This window comes from Mauremys mutica, chromosome 2 (assembly GCF_020497125.1).
Source record: "Mauremys mutica isolate MM-2020 ecotype Southern chromosome 2, ASM2049712v1, whole genome shotgun sequence".
NCBI classification, from domain to species: domain Eukaryota; kingdom Metazoa; phylum Chordata; order Testudines; family Geoemydidae; genus Mauremys; species Mauremys mutica.
In genome coordinates, this window is record NC_059073.1 from 196,280,157 (window position 1) to 196,298,065 (window position 17,909).

At 43.1% G+C, this 17,909-nt stretch overlaps 1 protein-coding gene and 1 long non-coding RNA gene across 2 annotated transcripts in view; both read right to left on the reverse strand.

Annotated features, from left to right (window-relative positions):
• Nucleotides 1-11,294, reverse strand: part of LOC123363821 — a 35,402-nt gene extending 24,108 nt beyond the window's left edge. Inside the window, exon 1 of the long non-coding RNA XR_006576906.1 lies at nt 11,164-11,294. This is a non-coding gene — a long non-coding RNA (uncharacterized LOC123363821). The remainder of the gene's footprint in view (nt 1-11,163) is intronic.
• The window catches only part of CNTNAP2 (contactin associated protein 2), a 1,334,251-nt gene that overhangs the window by 778,374 nt on the left and 537,968 nt on the right, over nt 1-17,909 (reverse strand). The gene's annotated exons all lie outside the window — the stretch shown is intronic.

Consider the following 17,909-nt stretch of genomic DNA (forward strand, 5'->3'; position numbering starts at 1 on the left):
CATTTTTAAACACATTACCCTGGGAGATTTGAAACCAAAACTAGCATGCAGTATGCTGTACGCTTTTGGAATGCTGGAATGGCCTTTACTCGGCAAAGTGGTAAGCTGGGTGATTTCAGCAGGTTGGGTGCCGTCTCCTTATTTATTCAGAAACGTACATTGCTGCCTATCACCAAGCACACAGGTGCCTAACGTTTATAAAAGCAATCACTTATAAAATGAAATACCAGCCTTTCACTCGCAGCACTGAAACTCCCTGCTTTATCAAAACAAAAATGAACAAACAGCAATCCTCACTCACGCAGCTCAGCTAAACCAAAAATCCTTCAGAGGATTCACCATGCCGATAAGACTCAACACTAAGCTCTGAAACTTCTTTTCCTGCACACACATCAGGCATTTCTAGCCACACTGTGCCATAGAAATATGTTACCTTGCAACAGAATCTATTCTCTTCTCCTTATCCACACATCCCCCTGTTAATGACAATAGGACTTATGTGCTCATAGGAAGGGGAGAATAGACACCATAGTTTTTTCCACTGTGCATGGATGCTGACTGCTTGTATGACAAGCTAATATTTCATAACACAAGAACGAGGGGGTCACCAAATTAAATTAATAGGTAGCTGATTTAAAACAAACAAAAGGAAGTATTTTCTCACACAACACACAGTCAACCTGTGGAACTCTTTGCCAGAGGATGTAGTGAAGGCCAAGACTATAGCAGGGTTGAAAAAAAGAACTAGATAAATTCATGGAGGATAGATCCATCAATGGCTATTAGGCAGGATGGGCAGGGTTGGTGTCCCTAGCCCGTTTGCCAGAATCTGGGAGTGAGCAACAGGGAATGGATCACTTGATGATTACCCGTTCATTCCCTCTGGGGCACCTGGCATTGGCCACTGTCGGAAGACTGGATACTGGGCTAGATGGACCTTTGGTCTGACCAGTATGACCATTCTTATGTTCTTATTGATTTTTAAGGCATTTAAACATTTAAAAATTACATGAACTTTGCAACAGAAGAACAAAATATTCACAGACAAAGGTATTACAACTGTTGACAATACCAACTGCATTCTTAACTTAGAGGGCAGAAAGCTATTGTTCATCTTTCATCTCATTCTGGCTGCACTTATATATATTCTTAATATCTTAACACAGAATTCAGTTGCCCCAAAAGAAAAATTCTCCAGATCACTCACCTTTAGTACAGCATTGTGTAAGATGGGCCTAATACATCCAAAAATCAGCATCTCAATTAAAAGACTGTGTATAAGATATTCTGAAATTTCCAATGGGGACAAATCTTTCCCTGCCCCCTGTACACTGCTATAGGGAAGCTTTACTGAAGCACAGTGCTGCTGTGAAGGGATAAAGCTGAGAACCTGCACAGATATTCTCCATCAGGTGGATCCCCAAGGAGTACAGCTCCAAGGTGTGCATATGCCCCAGCATGCATAGGGGATTTTGAGGAGGTATGGAAAGGCCATCCCACCACAGAAAATGGGGACACACAAAAAAAGGTGAAGGCAACCAAACACTTGAATCTGCAGCAGTAGCCAAACGAACAAGTCTGCAGTGTAGGAGGAGAATTTCTTTCCCACTCTTGCTGATGTCACCAGCTCCAAAGGGCTGAGCTCCCAGCAGCTTCCATTGTCTCCATCCCCTTCAGGCTAGCTAAATGTTCCTTTCAGATAAAGACCTGGGCCCAAAGCCACAAAGGTATTTAAGATCCTAATGGAAGTTAGGAGCCTAAATGCCTTTGTGGATATGGGCCCTAGCGACTGTGATGACCTCAAGACTAGATAAAGTAACTTCCGCCACCAAGGGCTGCCTGTCAAGACCAGCCAATCAAACTCCAGCTTTGACAAAAGGTGGTGGATCCTTTAAGTGGGACTAGCCACAGATGGGACTAGTGTACTATAGTCTCCAATATCTCCCATTTGCTTCCAAGTTCAATGCAAGGTTCTGGTCTTAACCACTAAAACCGTTAATGGGCTGAAGTCAGGCTACTTTAGACTATGCCTCTCAATTTACAATCATTTAAGATTACTGCAATCGGCAGAGGCATGTAAAGTAACCATTCCCAGGGTGAAACTTGGAAGCTAATGGCAATTAAGGAGGCTAGGTCTGCTGTTTTAATTCAGACAGGATATATGGGCCACAAGTGTTAACATAACAGTCACTATCCAACATTAAACACTGTTAAACAAGGTCTGGGGTTTGGTATACAGTGACCTCAGCCTGCTTGGTAAAGACACCATTCAAAAGCCTTTTATTCTTTTATTAAAAATACAGAGACAAAGGGAAAAAGTTAAATAATTTTAAATATACAGTAGTAGGTAAGACTTTCCTTTTAACATTTCTTGTTTCCTTTTCCCTTAGCTGGAAAGAGTTTTTAGAAGGAAAAAAAATCCCGTGTCTGACAGTCTTCTAGAGCAGGGGTCAGCAACCTTTCAGAAGTGGTGTGCCAAGTCTTCATTTAGTCACTCTAATTTAAGGTTTTGCGTCCCAGTAATACATTTTAACGTTTTTAGAAGGTCTCTTTCTAAGTCTATAATATATAACTAAACTATTGTTGTATGTAAAGTAAATAAGGTTTTTTAAATGTTTAAGAAGCTTCATCTAAAATTAAATGCAGAGCCCCTCCCGACTGGTGGCCAGAACCCAGGCAGTGTGAGTGCCACTGAAAATCAGCTCGCGTGCCAACTTCGGCACCCATGCCATAGGTTGCCTACCTCTGCTCTAGAGAGTATCAAAGATGAAAAGAGAAGTTAGTTGAGATGAGCCAGTGCTTTTGTTGCTGTTGCTGCTGCTAAAAACCAATCCTGTTTCCTCTTAGGTGGTGTTCGGGATTGAGCTGGAGCTGGAAGGGGTGGAGATGTTATGTGGATCTTTCTTTCTGGCTCAGTCTGGTCAGGAAAACCCTCAGGATCAGTACTAAGAAGCTCCTGGGCAGCACGACCTGGTAAGGGTGGCAGCCATGATAGCTATGCTCACTACAGTAGACCCCCATTTCTTCTTCTCTATCCTCACCATTCCCCCCAAGGTCTCCTTTCTTTAAGGATCCAACAAGGGAGTGATGTGCAGAATAGCCTATCCCAGGGGTCGGCAACCTCTGGCACGCGGCTCGCCAGGGTAAGCACCCTGGCGGGCCGGGCCAGTTTGTTTACCTGCAGCTTCAGCAAGTTCGGCGGACCGCGGCTCCCACTGGCCGCGGTTCGCCGTCCCAGGCCAATAGGGGTGGTGGGAAGCCACGGCCAGCACATCCCATGCCTCATCCCGCCGCCCCTATTGGCCTGGGACGGCAAACCGCGGCCAGTGGGAGCCGCGGTCCGCCGAACCTGCCGACACGGCAGGTAAACAAACTGGCCCGGCTCACCAGGGTGCTTACCCTGGCGAGCCGCGTGCCAGAGGTTGCCGACCCCTGGCCTATCCAGTCATTATTTTATCCAACAATTAGGCCTAATATCCAACACACTAATTTTGGTACCTTAATTTCCAGTTCCACATGTTCGGTTTTATCAAGCATGATTTTAACACATTCCCTGAACCACATCTGTAGGCCCTTTGGTTTAGGCCTATTCAGTCTGTCTCCTTTTTGTACTCTCCTGCCCTCCCCCCCATTGTCATATGTTATTAGGGCGACCAGACGTCCTGATAAAATCATGACTGTCCCGATATTTAGTTGTTTGTCCCGCATCGTGACCGATGTATGGTCGGGATACCGTTTGTACCAATATTTTGGCTCAGGGCTGGAGGAGTACGCTGGTGAGCACTCACCTGGGGTCCCGGAGGTGCTTATTTGGGGTGGCTCCCAGGAAACGGCAGGCAGAAGGACCCTGCGGCCCCAAGCACAGGGGAGGCCCAGGGTGGGTCTCTCTGCATGCTGCACCTACCACAAGTGCTGGCTCCATCGCGGCCAACGGGAGCTGCGGGCACGGACAGGGTGCAGACCCCCCCCCAGCTACCCCTGACCCTGGGGCGCTGCGTGCTACTCACGCCCCCAAGTACGTCCCACCTGCACAGCTGGAGCCAGTGCTTGTGGTAAGCGCAGCACATGGAGTGGAGACCCTGCTGGCCGCTGCTGACCCTAGGAGCCAGAGGAACCTGCCGGGTGCTTCCCCAGTGTGTGGGAACCATCCCCCAGGTAAGCAACGGGGCTGCGGCTGGGCCTTGCGCCTGCCTCTTGTGATGGGGCTGCAGGGAGGGGGGGGGGAAGAGGGCAGGGCCATGTGCCTATGGCGGGGGCTGGGGCCCATGCACCCCAAACCCATGTCTACCAGCAGGGCTGGTACAGGAGCCATGCACCCCTGATCTGCGGCTTCCTCAGGCTGTGTATCCCCCTTCCCCCATGGCTCCAGTGGAGTGGGAGCTGTGAGCCTGTGGCTGCCCTCTCCCACAATGTGTCCCGATATTTTATTCTTATCATCTGGTCACCCTATAGGTTATTGTGATCTTATGAACTTTCACATGCTTTTTGCAGTTGAGTTCACAATCAGAGTAAATTTGTAGGCCCTATTGTCACAACAGGTCCTACATTGTGGAACAGCCTAATAGAGAAGATCAGAATTTGTTGCAAGGGAAGTGGGCGGTTGAAGACTCACAAGTTAAATGGAAAAGTATGGAGGATAACAAAGGATGATACATGATGCACACCCATTTATGCCTGTCAGTACCTGGACAGCAGAGACTTTGAGGGACACCTTTCGGGCAGTATAAGCTTTAAGAACTTAAAAAACAAACACCTTTCTGCATATCACAGTTCTTCTATTTGCGTTTATTTATACCGATCTTAATTAAGCAAGTGAGTCTAAGATGAACTATGCTATTTCTGTTTCTTTAATGTTTGCTAGTTTATGATGTGACCTTTAAAAATAGCTGTGTAATAGTGTCATAACTTAAGAGTATCAGAGGGGTAGCCATGTTAATCTGGATCTGTAAAAAGCGACAAAGAGTCCTGGGACACCTTATAGACTAACAGGCATATTGGAGCATAAGCTTTTGTGGGTGAATACCCACTTCACCAGGACTCTCTGTTGCTTATAACTTAAGAGGTATCTGACTGTTATGCACTAACTATTACTACTCAGGCACACTTCCAAAAGTTATTGGACATTCTTAATGAGCTATAACCTGGGGGGGAAACAGACAATGGGAGTCTATGGAGCACAACCCTTAATTGCTTAGCTATACTCTAACCTGCGGACCGGTACCGGTCCATGGCCTGTTAGGAACCGGCCGCGAACCGAGCGCACAGCAGGACATGAGCGGTGAGTGCACAGCAGGACATGAGCGGCTAGGACATGAGCGGTGAGTGAGCTAGCAAAGCTTCATCTGTGTTTAGAGCCGCTCCCCGTCGCTCGCATTACTGCCTGAGCTCCGCCTTCTGTCAGATGTTAGATTCTCATAGGAGCGCGAACCCTACTGTAAACTGCGCATGCGATGGAGGGAGTTTTGCACTCCTTATGAGAATCTAGTGCCTGATGATCTGAGGTGGAGCTGAGGCCATGATGCTAGCGCTGGGGAGCGGCTGCAAAAACAGATTACATTAGCAGAGGTTTCACTGCACAGAGACCATAATAAATCAATTGCTTGCAGACTAATATCAGAACCCTATCAGTGAGTGGCAAGTGACAATTAAGCTGCATCTGGTGGCAGGCTTTAAGTCAGAATCCGACACTTATATTAGTCCGCACGTGGCCCACCCATTATTTTATTTACCACTTCCATCCGTGCCTCTTTCCCGCACAGTTTTGGTAAGCCCACACGCTAACCCTGGCCAAAATGAGTAAAAAAAAAAAAACATCGCTGCAAAGCTTCTTTGAAAAGGGGGAAAGACCCAATGATGAGACAGCAGAAGACTCTAAGACGGCCAACAAAAAGAAAGCTGCGTTTAAAAGAAAATACCAAGAGTCCTACTTAAATTATGGGTTCATTGCAACAGGTGACTCACATTCTCCACGCCCGCTTTGTATAATATGTGGCGACCAGCTATCCAACGAAGTCATGAAACCTTCAAAACTGCTTCGCCACATGGAGACCAAGCACCCTGCATTAAAAGACAAGCCTTTGGAGTTTTTCCAAAAGAAAAAAACATGAACACGAAGCAATTACTGAAGGCCACCACTTCATCAAATGTGTCTGCACTGAAAGCATCATTCTTAGTGGCTAATCGCATTGCTAAAGCTAAGAAGCCCTTTATTATTGATGAAGAGTTGATCCTGCCTGCTGCTAAGGACATTTGTCGTGAACTTTTAGGAGAGGCTGTAGTTCAAAAGGTGGCACGTGTTCCTCTTTCGGCTAGCACCATAACTAGACGAATTGATGAAATAGCAGAGGATATTGAGGCACAATTGTTAGAGAGGGTGAATGAGTCACCGTGGTACGCAATCCAGGTTGACGAGTCTACCGATGTTGACAACAAGGCAACAATGCTTGTTTTTGTGCGATATATTTTTCAGGAGGATGTGCATGAGGATATGTTATGTGCACTTTTGTTGCCAACCAACACCACAGCTGCAGAACTATTCAAGTCTTTGAATGATTACATGTCAGGAAAACTGAATTGGTCATTTTGTGTCTCTATATGCACGGACGGAGCAGCTGCCATGACTGGACGGCTTTCTGGTTTCACTACTCGGGTCAAGGAGGTCGCTTCTGAATGTGAGTCTACACACTGTGTCATCCATAGAGAAATGCTAGCTAGCCGAAAAATGTCATCTGAACTTAAAGTTTTGCCGGATGTGATTAAAATTATCAACCACATTAAAGTACATGCCCTTAACTCACGTCTGTTCGCGCAGCTCTGTGAGGAGATGGACGCAGAGCACACACGTCTTCTCTTTTACACAGAAGTGAGATGGCTTTCTAAAGGTAGATGTAAACGGGCTACTCACCGCCGCAGCGCCTCCCGCTGGTTTTTCCGGGGAATTAGCTCTTTTTCAGCCCGGAGCGCCCTCCGCTGGCCGGTGGTCCGCCTGTTTTCCTCTCGGCCCCGTGTCCCTCCCAGGATCCCGGTGCCCCTTTAACTGGGTTTCCCCCTCCCTGGGGAACCCCCACCCTGCTTTCCCCGCTTCGCCTCAGAATGGCTACTGCCCAGTCATGCTCTAGCCCCAGCTCCTGGGACAGACGGCAGTATCCGCCTTCTCATCACAGGCAAAGGGGTTTGGACCTGGTGCTCTTCCTACCCCTGGGTCGCCCCTTGCAACTCCCAGTACCTGTGGCCTACCGCTAGGCTGCAGCCTGGGGTTTTTCTGGCTCGAGCTCCCCAGCCTGTTCCCAGCCCTGCTTCACCCAGGTACTTTAGCTCTGCTCATAAGCAGCCAGGCCCATCCCTCTCTGAAGGCAGAGAGAGACTGTCTGGGCTCTGGCTTCCCTGCCTTCTTATAAGCCCCAGGGCTTCAGTTTGGGGCGTGGCCCCAGCTGTGGCCACTTCCTTACTCAGCCCAGCTTCCAGAGCCACCCCTCTCAAGCCCTGGCAGGCAGCTTTTCAAGCCCCTCTGGGCAGGAGCAGGGTCCACCCTGCTACAGTAGATCACTGGCCAGAGTTTGAGTTACGAGAGCCGCTCCAGAGATTTCTTTTAGAAAAACAGTCACCATGGGCAGCACATTTCAGTGACACAGAATGGGTCATAAAACTTGCTTACTTGTGTGACATATTCAACCTGCTCAACGAACTCAATCTGTCACTTCAGGGGAGAACGACAACTGTGTTCAAGTCAGCAGATAAAGTGGCTGCATTCAAAGCCAAACTAGAATGATGGGGGCGATGAGTGAACATTGGGATTTTTGACATGTTTCAAACATTAGCAGAGATTTTGAAAGAGACTGAGCCACGGTCTTCTTTTTCCCAGCTGGTGCATGATCACCTATCTCAGCTTTCAAAAGAGTTTGAGCATTACTTCCCAACCACAAAAGACCCCCCGAACTGGGAAGGAATGGATCCGCGACCCATTTGTGAATAAGCCAGGTGAATCGACTTTATCCGTGCTAGAAGAGGATCAACTGCTTGAGATCACAAATGACGGTGGCCTTAAAAGTATGTTTGAGACGACTTCAAATCTCCATACGTTCTGGATTAAAGTCAAGGCAGAATATGCTGAGATTTCCACAAAAGCACTGAAAAGCTTACTTCCGTTTTCAACATCCTATCTTTGTGAAGCAGGGTTTTCTGCAGTGACAGCAACCAAAACGAGATTACGGAGTAGACTGGACATAAGCAACACACTTTGGGTGTCACTATCTCCCATCACCCCCAGATGGGACCGTCTAGTTGCAGGAAAACAAGCTCAGGGCTCCCACTAATTCTGCATTATGGTCAGTTGTATAATTATTTCATTATATATTACAATAATAATAGAAATAAAAGTACAAAAATAAATGTAATGCGCTTGAATCGTCCCAAAACCATCCCACAGGTCCGTGGAATTTTTTTTTTTTCTATGAAACAGGTCCCTGGTGCCAAAAAGGTTGGGGACCGCTGCTCTAACCTCACTCCAACACAAGGCAGAGAGACAGTACCACAGAGGTGCAAACTGGGTGTCCATGGAAATTTTCATATGTATCATATGATCAAGCCCTCAACTAACAAGGTATCCAGACATCTTGTGGTGTCCTCTCAGATACACCACTGAAGCTTTTCCTTCAATCTAATTTTCTCACACAAAGGTCAGGATATACAGAATTACAACATCACCCCTGAAACTGAATGTGTTACAATTGCTAGGCATCACAAGTGAATCTGCTCTATCTCAGAGAAGAGACCAGAAACACAAGACTGGCAACTGATGAAAGAAAGAACAAGAAAGATAAAGACAAAAAACAAACAAACAAAGAAAAAACCTCACAATCTAAACCTTGAGAGGGAATGAAGAAAAATAAGTTAGAGAACGGTGAACTTGGTTTTGAATCTAACTTTAAAGTAAATGGGAAACTTATCTGCAAGGCCTGATATCTGTTATCCCTTAATAGAAGGGCAACCATACTATCCCTAATGGTGTGAAAAATGGTACACAATCAAACAAGGATATATAAGCAGGTAAAAACAGTGAGATGGCCATATAACACAATTAAAAAAAAAATTAGCTTTGTTTAAAAAATGAATTACAGCAAATTAAAGGGCATCAAAAGTACATTTCTTGCAAAATTCTGTGTTTTAGAGGACTAAAAGTGAAAAAGGATCTACGCTGCATTTTTGATAGTATCCATATATTGACACAGTGATTTACAAATCTTCCTTGAGGGATTTTAATGTGTGTAGAAGATTTCTAAAAAACTTTCTTCAGAAAGATGGCAGTTTCAGTCATTGATTTTTCAGTGGTTAATTAGTGAGTCAGCATAATCAAAGAAACAAGAAATTTCAAAGCACTGCCAGGACATGTTCATTTTGTTCTTTATGTAAGTATTTCCCTCTCCTTGGGACATTACTGATATGTTCCTGCCGCTTCACTGAGTGATAAAGTGAAGATAATTTTGATTTGCAAGTACAGTATTAAAGGTAGATTTGAATAACACTGTGACTGAATCACATTAAATCCTCCTCCCATAGAAGATGCCCTCAGAATATTTTTAACAACTTCTGAAAGGCTGAAAAATGAAAGCTATCTTGATATCCTGATAGCCTGGATTGTAAAGTGTGGCTGCTTATGAGTTTGTTTCAAAGAGGAAAAAAAAGAATACTGTGTGAAAGGGAAATTACAATGAGGAAAAATGATCAGCAAAGTTATAATAATTTCCCCTTCTTTAAATAATATTAATCTCTGTTTTACATACAGTGGCTTACTAGGAGAGAACCATCAGTAATTAATAAACAGATGTAAAGAGGATTCGTTTCCAGCCCACTGTGTGCTTTATTTTATTCTGGGGAGAAAAGGGGAGTGAAAAATCATGTTTCTGGAGTAAAATTACATTTGAGATTCAATAGCCAGACAGTGTTTACATTAACTGCTAACGACACACCCAGGAATACAAAATCCATTCTATGAATCTGGCAAAGAGAGCCTAATTTTTAATCATTGAGACATTCATGCTGTTGCATTCTTTTTTCCATTGTATTAGTGAACCTAACAAAAATTTGTCCAATTACTGCTCTTCCATAAGGCCTTACATAAATTCCAGATGAAGAGCATACCAACTGTCAAACCACAGGTAAATGAGTGCCACTCATATATTTACACTGACTTCTATGTGTAGAACCATACATTTATTTTACCTTCCTTTGCACACTCTGCTTTTTCATAAGCCCGAAATGGATGTCTCAGTCTCATGCACCAAAACACAAGGAATTCATGTAAATCAGAATGTTAACTGATCCAGTATTGTAAATGTGAAAAATGCAAACTTTGAGAGCTTTACTTATGAACACTCAGAATTCTTATCGGGGTGAGGGTGAATCCAAAATAAAACAGCAATATTTCTCTCTTATCAGCTTGTCTATTGTAACATTCTTATCTGCTATAACTATAAAAATGTACATCATGGATTGGGCCTAATTTTACCCACCCTAGGAGAATAGGTAGGCCCCCTGATGGCTCTAACTTTGATTTTGGCTAATTGTACTTTCCGGCAGCTATGTACTGCATAAATCTTAATACATAATTAACACACATTTCAACATCTGGGTATAAATAACCCTTTTACAAACATCCTTTAGATACATTCAACTCCAAAGATATGCAATAGCATGAGTACTGGAACTATGGGTGTTGTTGCATCCCCTGGTTTGAAGAAGTTATCATATAAGGGTTTACAGTTTGTATAGTGGGGGTGCTGAGAGCCATTGAACCAAACAATTCCAATACCTCTGTGCAATATTGAAGATTTTTGTGTAAGATGCAGTGTATGCTTGTGTTTCAAATTCGACTGCGTTCTTGTGAGTTGGTAAGAAAGGTAAACAGACTACACAAACTGTGCAATCATAGCATTTTTCACATGCAAGAGGATGTGAGTGAGAGTGTTCAAAACACTGCTTGATTTTGGCAACTCATGTTCTGAAATAATAATTGGTCACTAAAGAGCCTATTTCTGAAGGGTGAAGGTTAAAATTGTTGTGGTTGGTTTAATAACAAACACATAAACATTAAGTCTCCTGCCCTTTTAAGGCTCAAACATTTCTTTCAGCCATACTCCAAACTGAAAGCACTTTATATGGACATACCTTTCTATTATCATGTTCTCCAAGTACTGCAGTAAGGTGCTTCCTACAGTCAAATCCAAAAGTAAAAAGAGTACATTCATTCATTCAACAGGTCTTCTCAGTGAAGTTATAGGCTAAAAACATCTCCTCAGCACCACTAGTTTGTCCCTGATTCCCAGAGCTTTCCCAGGTAAAATGAAGCCAAACCTGCCTGCAGTAGTGTATCTATCCAACACAGGGCAGCAAACATTAAGTGAGGTCAATTAACCTGATAGTCTGCACCTGGGGAAGAGCCAGGGCTTGAAATGCTGATTGAAGATAGAACCCAGCTGAGAAGATACAGGCACAGCTAATATAAAGCTAGAAAGTTGGTAGCAGAAAGGGCTTGTAAGGGGAATAATCTGCAGGCACTCTTTAGGAGAAGGGAATCATGTTTGGGGCTACAGAGTTAGATAATCTGTAATCACTTCTTAGGAGGAGGGAATTTGGATTGATAAACTGGGGGAGACCAGAAGATAAGAGCAAAGAAGTAGGAAGGAGACCAGAGGAAACAATCCATACAGTGGAAATCCATCTACCTCAACAGAGGAAACAATGACAGGGTCTCAGAGTGAGCAAAACATAATTCCTGGGCATAGAATCCCTGGACTGGCACCCAGTAGTGAGTGAGCCTGGGTTCCTCTATCAGCCATTGGTGGGAAGTGGCATAGAGTGGGTAGTGGAGCTGAAGGCTGCCTGAGACAGTTGTCTAATGGGACTTGATAACCTGAAAGGGGATGATAACAATGACCTGGCTGGAGGGCCTGAGTCCTGGAGTGGAGGGGCATGGTGTGAGGGAAGGAGCTAATCCCCTAAGCATGCAGGAGGAGGTGCCCTAGCAGTGAGTGAACACCATTACAGGGCCCTCAATCAAATTTATATAAAACTTTTTGCTAACATGCATACATTCTTGAACATCTGCATCTTCCAGGGTGGATAGCTCCTTCCATCCTGAGGGCTAAATATCTCTTTCTCTGATACAGTTTCATACGTTATCTCCCCCACACCCCATAGATGCCCTATTACTGTTCCTCCTCCCCTATGATTTCATATCCACCTTCAAACTTTCCCCTGGCTGTTTCCTTGCTTAAGTTCTATACACCCCATTCATGGCAACCCTCAAGCTTCCCCCTACCCCATTACTTTTCTGTCTCTCTCTCCCCCTGCCAGCTTCCAACACACACACACTTTCTTCCTGCCAAATAAATAAACAAAGGAAGGACAAGAGAAATTTGAGCCTGATTCTGTGAGCTTGCCAGCAGCTAGGAGAGACAGAGGCCTTTAATAGCAACTGGGTGGGAAAGCAGTAAATACACAAATAGAACAAACCTAGCAAGTCAAACAGAAGACTGGAAATCTGGAGAGAGAAGTGGAAAGCAGGAAGGTAAGTAGTTCTGGAAGTAAAATATTCTACTTCTCCCTTGGAATCCAGGGTTGGTTTTTTTTCAGGCTGTTTCCTTTTGATTCTCAGAGGCTAAATGTGCCTCAGCTGGTGGTCTCCATGATTAGCATCCCAAGCTAATGGGAGGTCAAGTCATCTTTTCAACATATAAAATATTCAGCTCCTTCCTTGCCTGCCTGGGTGCATGGTACTGTAGACCCCATCTCATGATGCAGTAGTAGAATAGTGTCTTGATTGCTAAATGGGAACCATTCTCCATTCATTGCCACCTACGCAAACCTTAAATAAATGCTAGGAGAATATATTGTGTAAATGTTAAATCCAGCAACAGGCTTCATATGTCTTTAATGTTAAGAATTTTGATCACTGATATTTTATATCTATATTTAGTAGTTAACCGCACTAATCTATTATTACTGTGTTGCAGTTACAGATGAACAACTTAACTCCTAATATGCAATTGACAAATCACTGAGTGTCACAATGGACTAGCAAAGTATTATGAACTGTTCTGGGCATGGAAATAACAGAGCCAGAGTGTCTTGATGGTTTTATTAAGTAAGATATGCTCTAAACAGAGCTACCTACCATACAGCATTTCAAAATAAAGTGAGCTGAGAACCTTGCTTTGGTTAGTTACGTAACCTCCAACAGATAACTCACCTTTTTCTTACCCACAGCCCTGGTGCACTGTTTGTCACTGTGAATTATATACATCATGAAACTAGTAAAACTGAGTATATGGTAAACTAGTTATCCCCACTTCACAGAAAGATACTTACCCTCATATTTTTCCTGTGTCTTCATAATAAGTCTTTTCTGTATATTTGAAAGCCCTGTCTTTAGGCCCTCGGTAGATTTAGAACTGTGCTGGGACCTATTATGATTTCTGATTCCATCAATGTTACGACACTTATAGTTCAACTTTTTTATTCATTACTGGGCAGAGATGAATCAGTAGGTGGCATTCTTCCCTCTGAGTCAGTACTGAAGCAGTGCCCCCACATGATACAAAAGAAAACTGTGAAAGTCTTTTTTTTTTTTTTAAAAGGATAACTGACAAAACATACCTTGATCCTTGTAGTTATTACAAAAAATGCATTGCACTTTTGACATGGGACAAGAGATGTAACCTGCTTGTCCTAGGTAAATTCCATTCTTTCCATCTTCAGTTCCCCTATATTTTCCTTTGGATATAGTATATTGTCTGTGCTGAACTCTTGTATACAGTCACTAAACATTGCATTTCACTGATACATGAAGTGAACCAAGTGTAAGGTATAATTCTGCATTGGTTGCACCCACTTGATTCCCACTGAACTCGGTGAATATTCTGTTTGTGCAGGGACTACAAAGTCATTAAATAAAATAAATAGTCACCTTTTAATAAAGGTCATTTACCATTATTTTCAATCCTCTGTCCGAGACACATACTAAGAGGTTTGCTGAATGAGCCTTCTTACCTAGGGCAGAATTTTGTCCTAGTTTTTAAAGATACATGGTAATCTCAGTACTCATATTCTTGCAGCTCACCCTAGAGTAGCCATCTATAAAATGGAAGTGGAGTACACTGTAGGTTTATTTAGATGCCAGATTTGACGAGCTGTTCCATATTAGAGTGTGAAAAATTTGTTAGGCATCAGTGCAGTTCAGTGGCTCACAGAGCTACTCTAATGAGGCTTTGGTGCCAACAAACAAGCCCTCTGTAAATTTGTACAACTGTGCTCTCTGGTCTCAGGATGTAACACAATCTAGGACCTTTGCAGCCTTAGCATCGAAGAGTTCCCCTGCCTGATTTTGCTGTCCAGTTCCTGATTTCAGGAAGTTAGACACTTATTTCACAGATAAGAAGAGCTACTTGTTCTCAGGGAAATGGAAATAAAGTCAGTCCCACAAACACAATCCCTTGCCCTCTGGGAAATTAAAAGGGTGCGGAAGGGACTGTTTGCCTGGGTGCAGGCAAAAGCAGACTTTGTTTAAACAAACAACCCCCCTCCTTCCAGCACTCACTCTCTCCTCCTGGCTTCAGCAAACCCTGCCTCTCTGTTCTAGCAGAAAGACAAGTTCAGCAGCCCCTTCGAGAGGTTTGCCTAGCCCAGCCCATTCCCAGCCACCCTGGAGAGAGATTCTGCCCCCTGGGAATGAGCCAACTTGCTATCCTATGCTTAGCTCTTCTTTATTCCCTGCTCCTTAATGAGCCCCAGCTGCAGAGGCACTCTCCAGGATTGTCAATGCTGGCAGTTTCTCTAGAGTGAAGCAGATTCTCTACTCTCTTTCCACTGCAGGATTTTAACCCCTTTCTTACCTGACAACTGTGCACTCTATTACATAAGGTATTCATATTTAAGGGGGGGGAAAGCTAGGGGTCACCTCATTGTGGAATCAGTCTTTGTTGCAGCCTGTGTAAAAGTTTGTCTGGTCTTTTACACCACTGAGGGAATAAAAAAGCTGAAGCAATAGAATAAAATAAGGGAAAAGGGAATAGGAGCAGAAGTAAACAGAGACTGAAAATCCAACAATGAATAAAACTAGGCAGCTATTCTAGCTCGAGTACAATTGCTTTAGTTTTCCAACTGAGTTGAAATGCCTAATGACTTACAATTAGATCCACAGTGACTTTCAAAATATCTTTTTAGGGAACAATACAAATGCTGTATTTATAAGTAAACACAGATGTCTTAACCAGAAATAATAAACCCCCATCTTCCCTAGATTACCTTTTATCACAAAATGAAAAAAAGAACCCTACTTTGGAACAATAGATGCCAGCACCAGCTAAAAGAATCAGTATTTTAAATGAATACCCATAAAGAAAGTGGTAATAAAAAAATAATAAAAACTGAAAAAGTCTACTGGTTGTAGCTGTTTCTAACTTCATGAAAGAATAAAACAGACAGAGGGCAAAATATGTTATTTACATTGTGCAGATTAGTCACTGTTATAAGAAGTGAATCCAGCCAAAAAAGAAATTCTGTCCTCTGGTACATGAGTTGCATGTTATTGTGTAACTTGCAAAATCTATCAATGGCTGAGCACTGGTCTGGTTGTTAAACCCGTTAAAACTAAATCTATGTTTATTACCATCAACCAGTCTCTAGCTCCAGAATACAACCAGCTCAGCATTAACCTGTCCACATGGGACACTGAGCAGGGGGCAACTGTCAAATACTTGGGCAGCACCATAGACTGTGCTGGAGGATGCTTGAAAGATGTGGAAACTTGTATAGCACCAGCTGCTGCCATGTTTCAGGTCCTTCAGAAGCCTCTGTCAGGGCGTCATGATGGCAGATCTATAAAATCACAGTTATACTAACTCCACTGTAAAGAGAAATGGGGGCACTGAGAATGATTATTTCAAGTCTTCAATTCTTGCTGCGTCTGTCGGCTCCTCCATATTAACTGGAAAGATCAGATCAGAAATGAGGATATTCGAAGCTGAACCCAGCAACCACCTCCGTCAGCATTAGTTTGGTTTTGGCAGCTTTCTTGGAAAAGGCATATTATTAGAATGGAAGACCAACACATTCCAAAGCGTCTTTACCAAGTATTGCTGCTACATCCCGGGCAATCATCGGGGTGGGGAGGGGGAGAGGGGTGTCAACACCTTTGGTGGTGTAATGAGATTGCCAGTGATAGACAAACTGACTATGCAGTCAGACAACTTTAAGGATCTACTGAGAGATTGTTTTGGGTGGCGTTGAGCTGCAAGGATTTGCCATGAGGATGATGAAAGTTTATAGAAAGCTTTCTAACTTTAGTCCTCTTCCAGGCAGAAAGATTGTCCTTGATTGTTTGCATTTTAAAATATCATTTGTTCTCACTTTTTACTGATATATTATTCTAAGGATTATGCTTCTCATAGATATTTGGTCTTCTCAGCACAAGGAGTATGAGATATTTGGAATGCATATCACTGTTTCAAGTTACCTGCTGTTTGCTTGTAATTTGGGGTATTCAGTAAGAGTTCTTCAAGTGATATTGCCTCAAAATGTTTAGATATGTAGAATGTATTATTTTGTTTTGTTTTTTAAATACAATTTTTATTACAAATACAGACTTTTGGAAAAGATATGTGACACATTGGCAGGCGAGGTTCCAGCTCTTGCCAAGGCTGCAGGCATTATCTAAGAACTGAAAAACTCATAGCTGGAGACCAGACTAATTCATGTATGCATTAGTGTTGCTCAAAATAAATATTAATTTATAAGCATATATATTTGTAAGGCGCTGCATGCATTAATCTTACTTGCAATGTCTGTATTCCATGCTATAAGGTAGAGGTTCTCAAACTGTGGGTCAGGAGCCCTCAGGGGGTCACAAGGTTATTATGTTGGGGGTCGCATGTCAGCCTCCACCCCAAACCCCCCTTTGCATTTTAATTTTTAAGGGGGGGGGTCGCACTCAGAGGCTTGCTATGTGAAAGGGGTCACCAGTACAAAAGTTGGAGAACCACTGCTATAAGGAAATATGTAAGTTTTGCTTTATAACTTTGAAAATGTTGGTTCTAAACTTGTGAACTCAGATGGGAAGAGTTTTTCTCCCCCTGCCCATCCAGAAGAACTATCAAAATCAGATGATCTGTCAAGAAACATTGCAATACAAAATATTTGTTAATGGCCCTATCACACCTTGAAAATGCTATGTCCTATGGACTTGGAGGTTGAATGAAGGAAAGAAAACAAAGATACAGGAAGATTTTCCATCTCTGTTGTTTGAACTCTCACAGGGCCAGAGACAAAAAAACGGAAGCCCGAGATCCCCAAGGGTTATTTCCTGGGTCCGCCCTGAAACACACTTTGAATTGACAGGTCACTACAACTCTGTCACTTTTAGGATTTAAATTGCAACTTGTTTGTTTATGTGTTTGCTTACCTTAACCTGTACATAACTCATTTAATTTTCCTAGTTAATCAACCTTTAGATACTTTAATTCAAGGTTGGCTAGGGCATTGTCTTTGGTGTAAGTTCTAGAGTACCAATTCATTTAGGGTAAGTGACTGGTCCCTTGGGACTGGAAGCACCCTGAATATGATGTGATTTTTGGAGTAAGTGACCATTTATCACTAAGTCCAGCTTGCCTGGGTGGCAAGATAGATAGGAGAATCCAAGGGGATTGACTGTCTGTGACACCATGCTGAGACAGGAGTTCAAATTTGTTACAGGTGAAATCTACTTATAGACTATATTACCACTCTGGAGTATCTGGTCTGCCTTTGACAGTCTGCCCTGAGGTAGGCATTCACAATTGTGAACCACTACAGACAGTGTGACAATATGAAATATCAATGAAATAATATTTTAAAAGAAATAAATTCTAAATATTCTA